The sequence below is a fragment of the Trichechus manatus genome, unplaced genomic scaffold (genome assembly GCF_000243295.1).
Source record: "Trichechus manatus latirostris isolate Lorelei unplaced genomic scaffold, TriManLat1.0 scaffold00012, whole genome shotgun sequence".
Taxonomy (NCBI): Eukaryota; Metazoa; Chordata; class Mammalia; order Sirenia; family Trichechidae; genus Trichechus; species Trichechus manatus.
Genome location: NW_004443948.1, coordinates 3,223,335 through 3,234,960, shown reverse-complemented (window position 1 = coordinate 3,234,960; position 11,626 = coordinate 3,223,335).

The window sequence follows — 11,626 nt, the reverse complement described above, 5'->3', positions numbered from 1 at the left end:
TAACCAATGTCCAAAAACAATATGTGTACTACTGTTTCATGAGAAACTATTTGTTCTGTAAGCCTTCACCTGAAGTACAATAAAAAAAAAAAAATTAAACTCCAAAGAACAGCAACAAAATAGTAAAAAGACAACCCAGAGAATGGGAGAAAATAGTTGCAAATCATATATCAAGTAATGCATTTGTCTAGAATATATGAAGAACTCTTCTTACTCAGTAAAAAGATAATAACTCAATTGAAAATGGGCAAAGAGTCAGAATATACATTTCTTTGAATAAGATATATAAATGACCAGTGAACATATGGAAAGATTTTCAACATCATTATTCATTAGGCAAAGCAAATCAGAACAATTAGGTACCATGTCAAACACAATAGGATGGCTATAACTCAAAAGACAGAAAATAACAAGGGTGGAGGAGGTTATGGAGAAATTAGAACCTTCAGATTGAATGTAGAATGAGCCAATGCTTTGGAAATAGCCTGACAGTTCCTCAAAATGTTAAGGATAGAGTTACCATATGACACAGAAATTCCACTTGTAGGTATAGAGAGAAATAAAATGAAAGCATATGATTATGCAAAAACTTATACAAAAGTGTGCATAATAGCAAAAATTGGAAACAACCCACATGCTCTGCAACTGATAAATGGATAGGTAAAATGTAGTTTATCTATATAATGAAATACAATCATACAGAATGAAGAACTGATAGATGCTAAAATATGGGTGACCTGTGAAAACATTACACTAAGTGAAAGAAGCTAGTCACAAAAGACTACATATTGTAAGGTTGCACAATGGTTAAGCACTCGGCTACTAACTAAAAGGTTGGCAGTTCAAACCCACTAGCCACTCCACTGAAGAAAAGACCTGCAAATCTGTTCCTGTAAACCATATTGGTGGGTTCTAATCTGTCCTATACGGTCGCTATGAGTTGGAATGACTTGGCAACACACAACAGCAATAATAATTCTATTAATACGAAATGCCCAGAAGAGGCAAATCTATAGAGACAGAAAGTAGATTAGTGATTGCCTAGGACAAAGGGTAAGGATCCCTGGTAGGGCAGTGGTCAAGAGCTTGGCTACTAACCGAAAGGTTGGCAGTTCAAACCCAGCAGCCACTCCAGGGAAGAAAAATGCTGCAGTCTGCTTCCAGGTCGCTCTCAGTTGGATCAACCGTACAGCAACAGGTTTTTGGTTTAGAACAGGGGTTGAGGATGAGGGAAAATAGAAAGAGACCACTGATAGGTATGAGGTTTCTTTTGGGGGTAATGAATATATTCTAAACTTGATTGTGATGGTGGCTGCACAACTTTGAATATACTAAACACCATTGGATTATAAGCCTTAAGTAGGTAAATTTTATGGTATATGAATTATATCTCAACAAACCTTTTAAACAAAAAAGACTATACCTAACACATGACTTTGTGTTAGTGAAAGAGCAAAGAAGCTGGGAAGACATAGACGGGAGAGAATAGGCCTAGGCCCAGGGTCAGGGCCCAGTGACAAGGTAAGAGGCTGGAGTTCGAATTGGTGGGATTGTCCTAGAAACTTAAAAATCAAAAACTCAAACTTTAAAATATTTGTTTTACGAGACCAAGTAACTGCTCTTATCCATACCCTTTATTTTAAAAATAGGTCAATATATTCAACATGTTTGTTAATCGTATTTTTTCTGAAAACCATACTTTGGAACAAATGATAACACGGTTTTAATCCAATATGTGCTACTTACTATCTAGTTGACCGTAGGAAAGTTACTTAACTGCTCTCAGTCTCAATTTCCCCATCTGTGAAGTGGAGACACCGATACCTCTCTTGTAGTCTCAAAATATATGTACAATGCTTGTACCTGGCATCATGTTGGTCTCAATAAATGGTAGGTGTTAGTAGAAGTAGTAGTAATAATAATCATTATTATTCACAAAGACAGTTGCTACTGATTTGCCATATTCTACTGAAAGTTCTGCCAAAGGATAATCCAAACCTGGTTACTTAACAGAGTTTTGTTTCTAGGCCCTATAGAAAGATGTAGCTAGAAAAGATTTTTTTAGAAAATCTCCATTCATAGAAAATAGGAGACTAATAGAAACAAGACACTCTAAAAGAAAAGGAAGAGCAAGGAAAAAAATATGCAGTTGAGGGCAAATACCAATAATAATTATTATTCTATCAATTTAAATAATACATAGTTACAGTTATAACGATTATATATAAAATGCAAAATTGACATAAAAACTTTGTATGTTGTAATATCATATTGTAGCATATCATAGTGTAATACATAATAAGTAGCACAAAAAAATTGCCTATTTGGTAGGATGTTCCTCCTTTAACTTTGAAAAGTTACGTAGTATGTATTTGTGCATTGTTCTTAACACCCCTTAGAAACAACAGTAAAGAAATAAAATGGCATCAGGCTGCAAGGAACAAAACAACAGGACAGCAGACATGAGGTTTCCATATTGCGCCAGGAGATGGGGAAACTGAACGCATATAGTCAAGTTGTAGCTGGCCCCTCCGTATCCACAAAGGTTCAGCACTGGAAAGCACAAGGCACTTAAAATGTAAGGTGTAGCACACAACTGGAGCCCTGGTGGCACAGTGGTTTAGGGCTCAGCTGCCAACCAAAAGGTCGGCAGTTCGAATCCACCAGCCACTCCTTGGGAAGCCTATGGGGCAGTTGTACTCTGTCCTATAGGGTCACTATGAGTTGGAATCGACACAACGGCAACGGGAGCACAAGGCTGAAAACAGTTGTGCTGGTTATAAGTCTCATATCTGTAATGGAATACCACAAACCCCTAGGTACCAAGTTCATGCTTTGAGGCCAGGCAAAAACTTTTCTCCACTCATCCTAGGAGAAAGACTGTAGATTTACTCTCTGCGAAAATTGCCCCAGAGATATTTTGCACTGAAAACACCAGGCACAAAGCACAGCACAGGAGGATTAACTCAAAATCTACATAATGAAGAGCGGGACCTCCAATTCCCTTTCCTCTTCCCGTCCCCAGAAAGTGTCCAGGAAAGAGATTAGAAGATTCTTCCCTGTAGTTATCAAACAGACCCCAGGGAAAATATTCTCTACTTCCACAGACTATCTCGCTCATTGGCTGATTGATTTTAATGAAGCCCACTCTTAGGAAGGTGCACCCTGGCACACAGAGCTTCTGTTGCCCACTTTAAAATATTCATGAATACTCAAACAACACCAGACATTTGAAAATACCTCCAAAATAAGAAACAGAGAAGGGGAAGAGAAGAAGGGAGGACTGTTTTATATAGCATTATTGGGTGATAGTGTAAAAGACAGTGACTAAATCTACCATTCAGCCACCACCCATCTGTCCGTTGTACTATGGTGGCCTACATGTTTCTGTGATGCTGGAAGCTATGTCATCGGTATTTCAAATACCAGGAGGGTCACCCTTGGTGGACAGATTTCAACGTAGCTTCCAGACTAAGAGAGACTAGGAAGAAGGACCAAGTGGTCTACTTTAGAAAAAATTGGCCAGGGAAAACCTTATGAAAAGCAGCAGTACATTGTCTGATGTAGTGCTGAAAGATGAGCCCCTCAGGTTGGAAGGCACTCAGAATATAGCTAGGGAACAGCTGCCTCCTTAAAGTAGAGTCAACCTTAATGATGTGCATAGAGTAAAGCTTTAGAGACCTTCTTTTGCTGATGTGGCACAACTCAAAATGAGAAGAAACAGCTGCAAACATCTATTAATATTAAGAACATGGAATGTACAAAGTACGAATTTAGGAAAATTTCAAGTCGTCAGAAATGAAATGGGATGCATAAAGATTGATATCCTAGGCATTAGTGAACTGAAATGGACAGGTATTGGCCATTTTGAATCAGACAATCATTTGGTCTTCTATGCCACGAATGACATATCGAAGACAAATTACATACATTCATTGTCAAAAGGAACATTTCAAGATCTATCCTGAAGTACAATGCGGTTAATGACAGGATAATATCCATATACCTACAAAAAAGACAAGTTAATATGATTATTATTCAAAATTAGGCATCAACCACCAATGCCAAAGATGAGGACATTAAACACTTTTGCCAACTTCCGCAGTCTGAAATTGATCAAACATGCAATCAAGATGCATTGAGAATTGCTCATGATTGGAACACAAAAGTTGGAAACAAAGAAGAAGGATCTTTAGTTGGAAAATATGCCCTTGTTGATAGAAATGATGCTGGATATTGCATGATACAATTTTGCAAGACCAAAGACTTCTTCATTGCAAATACCATTTTTCAACAACATAAACAGTGACAATACACATGAAATTGGCCAGATGCAATACACAAGAATCAAATTGACTACAACTGTGGAAAGAGACGATGGAGAAGCTCAATATTATCAGTCAGAACAAACCATCAATTACCCATATGCAAGTTCAAGTTGAAGCTGAAGAAAATTAACATGAGTCCATGAGAAACCAAAATACAACCTTGAGGATATACCACCTGAATTTACAGACCATCTTAAGAATAGATTTGACACACTGAACACTAATGACCAAAGATCAGACCAGTTGTGGGATGACATCAAGGACATCATACATGAAGAAAGCAAAATGTCATTAAAAATACAGGAAAGAAAGAAAAGACCAAAACGGATGTCAAAAGAGACTCTGAAACTTGCTCTTGAACATAGAGTAGGTAAAGCAAATGGAAGAAAAGATGAAGTAAAAGAGCTGAACAGAAGATTTCAAAGGGTGGTTCAAGAAGACTAAGTAAAGTATTATAATGAAATGTGCAAAGACCTGGAGTTAGAAAACCAAAAGGGAAGAACACACTCTGCATTTCTCAAGCTGAAAGAACTAAAGAAAAAATTCAAGCCTTGAGTTGCAATACTGAAGGATTCTATGGGCAAAATATTGAATGACGCAGGTAGCATCAAAAGAAGATGGAAAGAATACACAGAGTCACTGTACAAAAAGAATTGGTTGATGTTCACCCATTTCAGGAGGTAGCATATGATCAAAAACCAAAGGTATTGAAGGAAGAAGTCCAAGCTGCACTGAAGGCATTGGTGAAAAACAAGGCTCCAGGAGTTGACGGAATACCAATTGAAATGCTTCAACAAACAGATGCAGTGCTGGAATGTGCTCACTCGTCTATGCCAAGAAATCTGGAAGACAGCTACCTGGCCAATCGACTGGAGGAGATCCATAGTTGTACCCATTCCAAAGAAAGGTGATCCAACAGAATGTGGAAATTATCGAACAATATCATTAATATCACTTACAAGTAAAATTTTGCTGAAGATAGTTCAAAAACGGTTGCAGCAGTACATCAACAGGGAGCTGCCAGAAATTCAAACTGAATTTAGAAGAGGACATGGAATGAGGGATATCATTGCTGATGTCAAACAGATCTTGGCTGAAAGCACAGAATACCAGAAAGATGTTTACCTGTGTTTTATTGACTATACAAAGACATTCCACTGTGTGGATCATAACAAATTATAGATAACATTGTGAAGACTGGGAATTCCAGAACACTTAACTGTGTGAGGAACCTGTACATAGACCAAGAGGCAGTCCTTTGAACAGAACAAGAGGACACTGCGTGGTTTAAAGCCAGAAAAGTCGTGCGTAAGAATTGTATCCTTTCACCATGATTATTCAATCTGTATGCTGAGCAAATAATCCGAGAAGCTGGAATATATGAAGAAGAACTTGGCATCTGGATTGGTGGAAGACTCATTAACAACCTGCAATATGCAGATGACACAACCTTGCTTGTGGAAAGGGAAGAGGACTTGAAGCACTTACTGATGACGATCAAAAACTACAGCCTTCAGTATGGATTACACCTCAACTTCACAATAAATGAAAAAACATTGACACTGTCAAGGATTTCATTTTATGTGGATCCACAATCAATGCCCATGGAAGCAGCAGTCAAGAAATCCAAAGATGCATTGCACTGGGCAAATCGTGCAAAAGACCTTTTTAAAGTGTTGAAAAGCAAAGATGCCACCTTGAAGACTAAGGTGCACCTGATCCAAGCCATGGTATTTTCAATTGCCTCATATGCATGCAAAAGCTGGGCAATAAACAAGGAATACCATACAATTGATGTCTTTTAATTATGGTGTTGGCCAAAAATATTGAATATGCCGTGGACTGCTAGAAGAACGAACATATCTGTCCTGGAAGAAGTACAGGCAGAATGCTCCTTAGAAGCAAGGATGGTGAGACTTCATCTCACTTACTTTGGACATGTTTTTAGGAGGGACCGTTCCCTAGAGAAGGACATCTGCTTGGTATAGTAGAGAGTCAGCAAAAAAGAGGAAGACCCTCAACGAGATGGACTGGCACAGTGTCTGCAACAATGGGTTCAAACATAGTAATGATTGTGAGGATGGTGCAGGACTGGGCAGTGTTTCGTTCTGCTGTACGTAAGGTCACTATGAGTTGGAAGCAACACAATGACCCCTAACAACAACAACAACCATTCAGTAAATATAATTTTTGGAACAGAAGTTAGTAAGTTTCCTTTAATATAAAAGTTAAAAATATGAATTTGCTACATTTATTCATGTATACATTTAAAAAATTACTGAGCGTTTTCTAATTTCTAGTCACCAGGCAAATTACTAAGGGTAAGCAAAGAATGAAACAGTTCTCCTTAAAGTAGCTCAGAGTCTATAAGCAAAGAGAGATAAATGCACCAAAACACAAAAAAAACTTACAACAAAGTCTGATAAATCTTAAAATAATAGACTAGACACAGTTTGAGTCATCGTAGAGGAAAAATCATTACTAAGTGTCTGGGATGTCTGCTCCCAAAGCAACATTAAAACCTGATTTTAAACAAACTCACTGATACTATTACATATGTAGATATATGTGTTTTTAAGGTAGTATAAGGAAAAATTTTTCTGATTAAAATTGTTGAGAAATTTCTCTGTATTTGAGAACTAAAAGCCTTATATGTGAATCCTACTTCAAAGAAACTGTCTACTTCGTCATATGTTCATAGCAAGACTCCGACTGTATCAGCAGAGTTTACTCAGATTTGTCTACAGCTGCATCGGGCTATTTCCAACTTGGGCTATTACTAGGAAGGCATTTTAAACAGTTACAGATTTGGCAAGAAGCTTGAAACAAATTGAATTAAAAGCCTTTGAGAATTGCACTTAATTAAGCAATATTAACATACTGACAGCTTTACCAAGTTGTTAGTAAATTAGTCTCATTTCACATTCATAATGGGCATCCATATAAAAATACAATAAACATATTCTTTTAAAAATAATCACAATTTGTTCTCCATCAAGGACACATATTAATCATTCTCTTAAATACTAGCATATTTGGATAATTTGTTCCATATTAAACACTTGGAGTTTACTCTTTTGTCCTGGTAAAATTCCAAGAGTAGACATTAATTACAGTAGAGCCTGTTTTACATTAGTATTAACAACTGGCAACAATCCAGTTAGAGTTTTACCTTGATTTTTCTAAAGCATTTTCATTTTCATTGACATTACTAGTGATAGAATTCTCACCTTCTATGCAGGAGACCTAGGTTCAATTCCCAGAAAATGCAGCCACTACATGTCTGTCAGTGAAGCTTGCACGTTGCTATGATGCTAGACAAGTTTCAGTGGAGCTTCCAGACTCACACAAACTAGCAAGAAAGGCCTGGCCATCTACTGCTGAAAAATCAGCAAATGAAAAACCTGTAGATCACAATAGTCCAATTCTGTTGTGCCTGGAATGAGTTGGGGGCCACCTTGACAGCAGCTAACAACAGCAATGTAGAAATAACCAGCAATTATGTCCATAAAGTCATGTAGCTCTTAAAAATCAAAATAGGCACTAAACATTTGTACATAGAAAATACAAAAGATTATGCCGAGAAAATATGTATAGCTTATTTCAGTTATTGTGGTAATGAAGTATAATGGATACAAAGCAGCATTAGAATTCAGAATCTCTGGGATTTAGTCCCAGTTCTGGTTCTACTAGCTCTATGATCTGGGTAAAATAATGAACTCTTTGAGTCTTGGCTTTCTCATCTGTAAAATGAGCAACTTCGGCAACTGAACTGTGTGCTCCCAGTTTATTACATCCTAATAAACCAGCACATCTCAGTTACATACCGGTTTTTTTTCAGTGTTGCCATAGGGTCTCCAACGGTTGAATACTCATTGGAACAAATCCAAACAAAGCAACTGGATCTGGCTTTCCAGAAGATATATAGATGCAAAATTACATTTCTATGAAATATATTCACTTTCAAATTTGGTGTTGATACAAGAGTCTGATCAAAAGATTATCAGTCTCAAAGATATCTCACGAAACGTCAAAACCTGATGGTTTTGTTCTGATTTCATTGCTAGCTCTCTTCATATAAATTTGATCTTATATTGCTTAACACCTTACCATTTCTATGAAAGTTCATATACTGTATCTTAGTATGTTCAGGATAAATTCTGGAGACAGAATTGACATTATTCCCACATTAAATTTTAGGAAGCTGAAACTGGGAGAAATTAAATCGCTTCCTTAACTCACCAAATTGGTTAATGGTTATGTGAAATTAAAAGCCGAGTTAGTCCAATTCTAATGCAAGTTTCCTTCATGAACGTTTTGCCTCGTTCTCCCATGAATGACAGATATAGCTGCAATTTCCCTGTTGTCTTAACAAATGAAGAATAAATGAGAAATTGTGAAAAGGTATTAAAAATATTAAGACTAATATAAACAATTGTCATAGGTAAGATATACATATAATATAACTGAGAATAGCATTAAAATCATTAAGAGGTGTAAATATAATGATATTGATTATCTCTTGAGGTTACTGGAGTTTTAGCTGGAGGGTGGCTTCATGTCAGTAATTGTGGCAATGAAGTATAATGGATACAAAGTAGCTTTAGAATTCAGACAATATTATTAATGTCTCTTTTAACTGGATTTCATCATTCTTTTTCTATCATACTATGATAGTAGACTTAGCAACTCCTTTTTACACATCATATACTCTTGAATATTTTTGCCCAGCCATATTACACATTATAATGTGCAAAACATTGTGTTACATTTGTTTCAGTTAAAGAGCCAAAGAACAATGTGCTAACAGGTAAGGGCATCATTTAAGTGCTGATGTTCATCTTGTTCATTTACTCCCTCTCAGTTTTAGAGATGAGCTGTGGCCCAGTTCAGTCAAGCTTATATGGTTCCGTAGTGATAGTCCTGGAACATGCTAATACAGTGGTCTTTCTGTTATATCATATTGCAAAACAGTTTGGAAGATAACTCATGAATTTAGCAAACTAAGATGAGAATTTTAATGATTTTTATAGGACAACCCATCTAACTTGTGAACCAAATCTTTCTGCTGGTGCTTTAGATATGACAGTATTCTCTAGAGATTAGCCTGGTTTTTATTTTTTTTTCTACTGAGAAGAAATTAAGCGTTGTCTTATAATAGAGATTATTTCCAATCTAGTCTTCTCCTGAATATTATTGTTGTTGTTGGGCTCTGCCCGGTCAGTTCAGACTCATAGCAACTCTACGTACTACAGAATGAAAAACACTGCCCAGTCCTGCATCATCCTCCCAATCGTTGCTATGTTTGAACTCATTGTTGCAGCCACTTGTTGAAGGCCTTCCTCTGCTTTGATGACCCTCTACCTTACCAAGCATGATGTCTTTCTCCAGAGACTGGTCCCTCCCGATAACGCGTCCAAAGTATGTGAGATGAAATCTCACCATCCTTGCTTCTAAGGAGCATTCTGCCTGTACTTCTTACAAGAAGATTTGTTTGTTCTTCTGGCAGTCCATGGTATTCTCAATATGCTTCACCAAAACCATAATTCAAATGCATCAATTAGTCTTCAGTCTTCCTTATTCATTGTTCAGCTTTGGCATTATTAAATCATATTTATTCAACATCCTTATATCTTTCTATCTGACTTACTTCCAAAGGAGAATTGGGCATTTATCTGAAGAACTTAATGAATGCTTGAAATCAATCTGGATAATTAAGAAAAATAAAATGCTTTTTCCATAAACTCAGGAAGGGGGTGCTGATTTAATTCCTTTTGTTTGCATTATGAGTTTTCATTTCACTCTGCAGTATTTTTTTCCCAAAGTTGAAAAGAAAAAGCTACTTAAAGTAATGCTCCAAAAAAATTGATCTTTGGTGTCATGGAATGAGTCAGTGGGTCTTATTTATTAGGTATATGAGGGCAAGTTAATCTTCTGCAGATAACCAAATAATTAAAGGAAAACATAAATCATTAAAAAAAAGTTTATATTATTTAGGCATGGACTATTTGCGTTAATGCTGTCTATACTATTTTCATCCTTTTACAGCTTCTCAGCTTTTTCCTTAATTTTGCACTTTATGGCTGTCGTTTAGAGTTATCTTAGCAGTGCAGCCAGCTGAATTGAAAGGAACAAGGGAGCTTCAACTTAGTCTTCAGCTTTGATTAATATTATCAAAATGGTGCAATTTTCCCTTAACGAAAATCTTTCTGGTGAAAGCTCAAGAAATAGACTATTAGCGTGCTGCCTGTTAATACATGTGTCCCTCATTCCACATATTCAAGATTAAAAACAAACAAGGCTCTTAAGTAGTGACAATCTCTGGGTTTTGCTCTAAGCTTTCAGAAAGAATTTGTCTGTGATGACTTAACAATTCACCTTAAGCAGCTTAAAAGCGTGAACTTAAGAACTGACTGAGATTCTGGACTTTCTCTCACTGAGATTCAGGCCTCTAAAACGTAGTAAGATATCTAAAGAAGCAACCTGGAGTATTTAATCTTTGGCATCCTATAGTCATTCAGTGAAACTCTTGCTGAGTGCTGTGGCTGTGTCCAGCCTGCCACGTTAAACATCTGTGCATTGAATAGCAAATGTCCTGTTGCAGAATGCAGGGTATATCTTCATCACTGGTAACTAAGCAAATTTGTTTGCTGCAGTAGCAATAGCAGCAGTATCTGAAAACTTAGATCCCCTTTACATCACAGTTGGAGTCTTTTCCACACCTCCACCTAATATACGTCACTTCCCAGATGTACTATTGAATGATTTATTCTAACTGCACACATTCTAACATGCCACCTGGAAATATCCTGAAGTTGAAGTTTTTAGCTCTCCAGCTTACAAATTGGTTTCTATTGCACTAATCGTATCCCTGTGTTAAACAGAACAAAATCTGCTAGATAAGGACTTTTTTAGAGCATCTGTTGAGTCTCCTTTTGAACAACCTGCCCTCTTTGCACTATAGTTGTGGAAACTGAGTAGAGAGTGGAGACATTCCTTAACTGCTCAGTTAAGATGGTAGATGTAACCTTAGACTTTCTCTGTGGCTGTCATCCACAAGACTTGTTACAAATTACTCTGAGTACATGTGTAAAATCAAGGTGGTCAGTATCATATTCTAGGGAAGTTACTGTGTTCTATTACTAAGCGTTGGAAAAAATCAGTCGTTGAGAACCCTATGGAACAAAAAGTTCTAATCTGACATACTTGGAGTTACCATGAGTTGGAATCAACTCGATGGCAACTGGTTGGCTTATTCTGGAAGTTATAAATCTTGGCTTCCTCTGGAAGTATTTTCA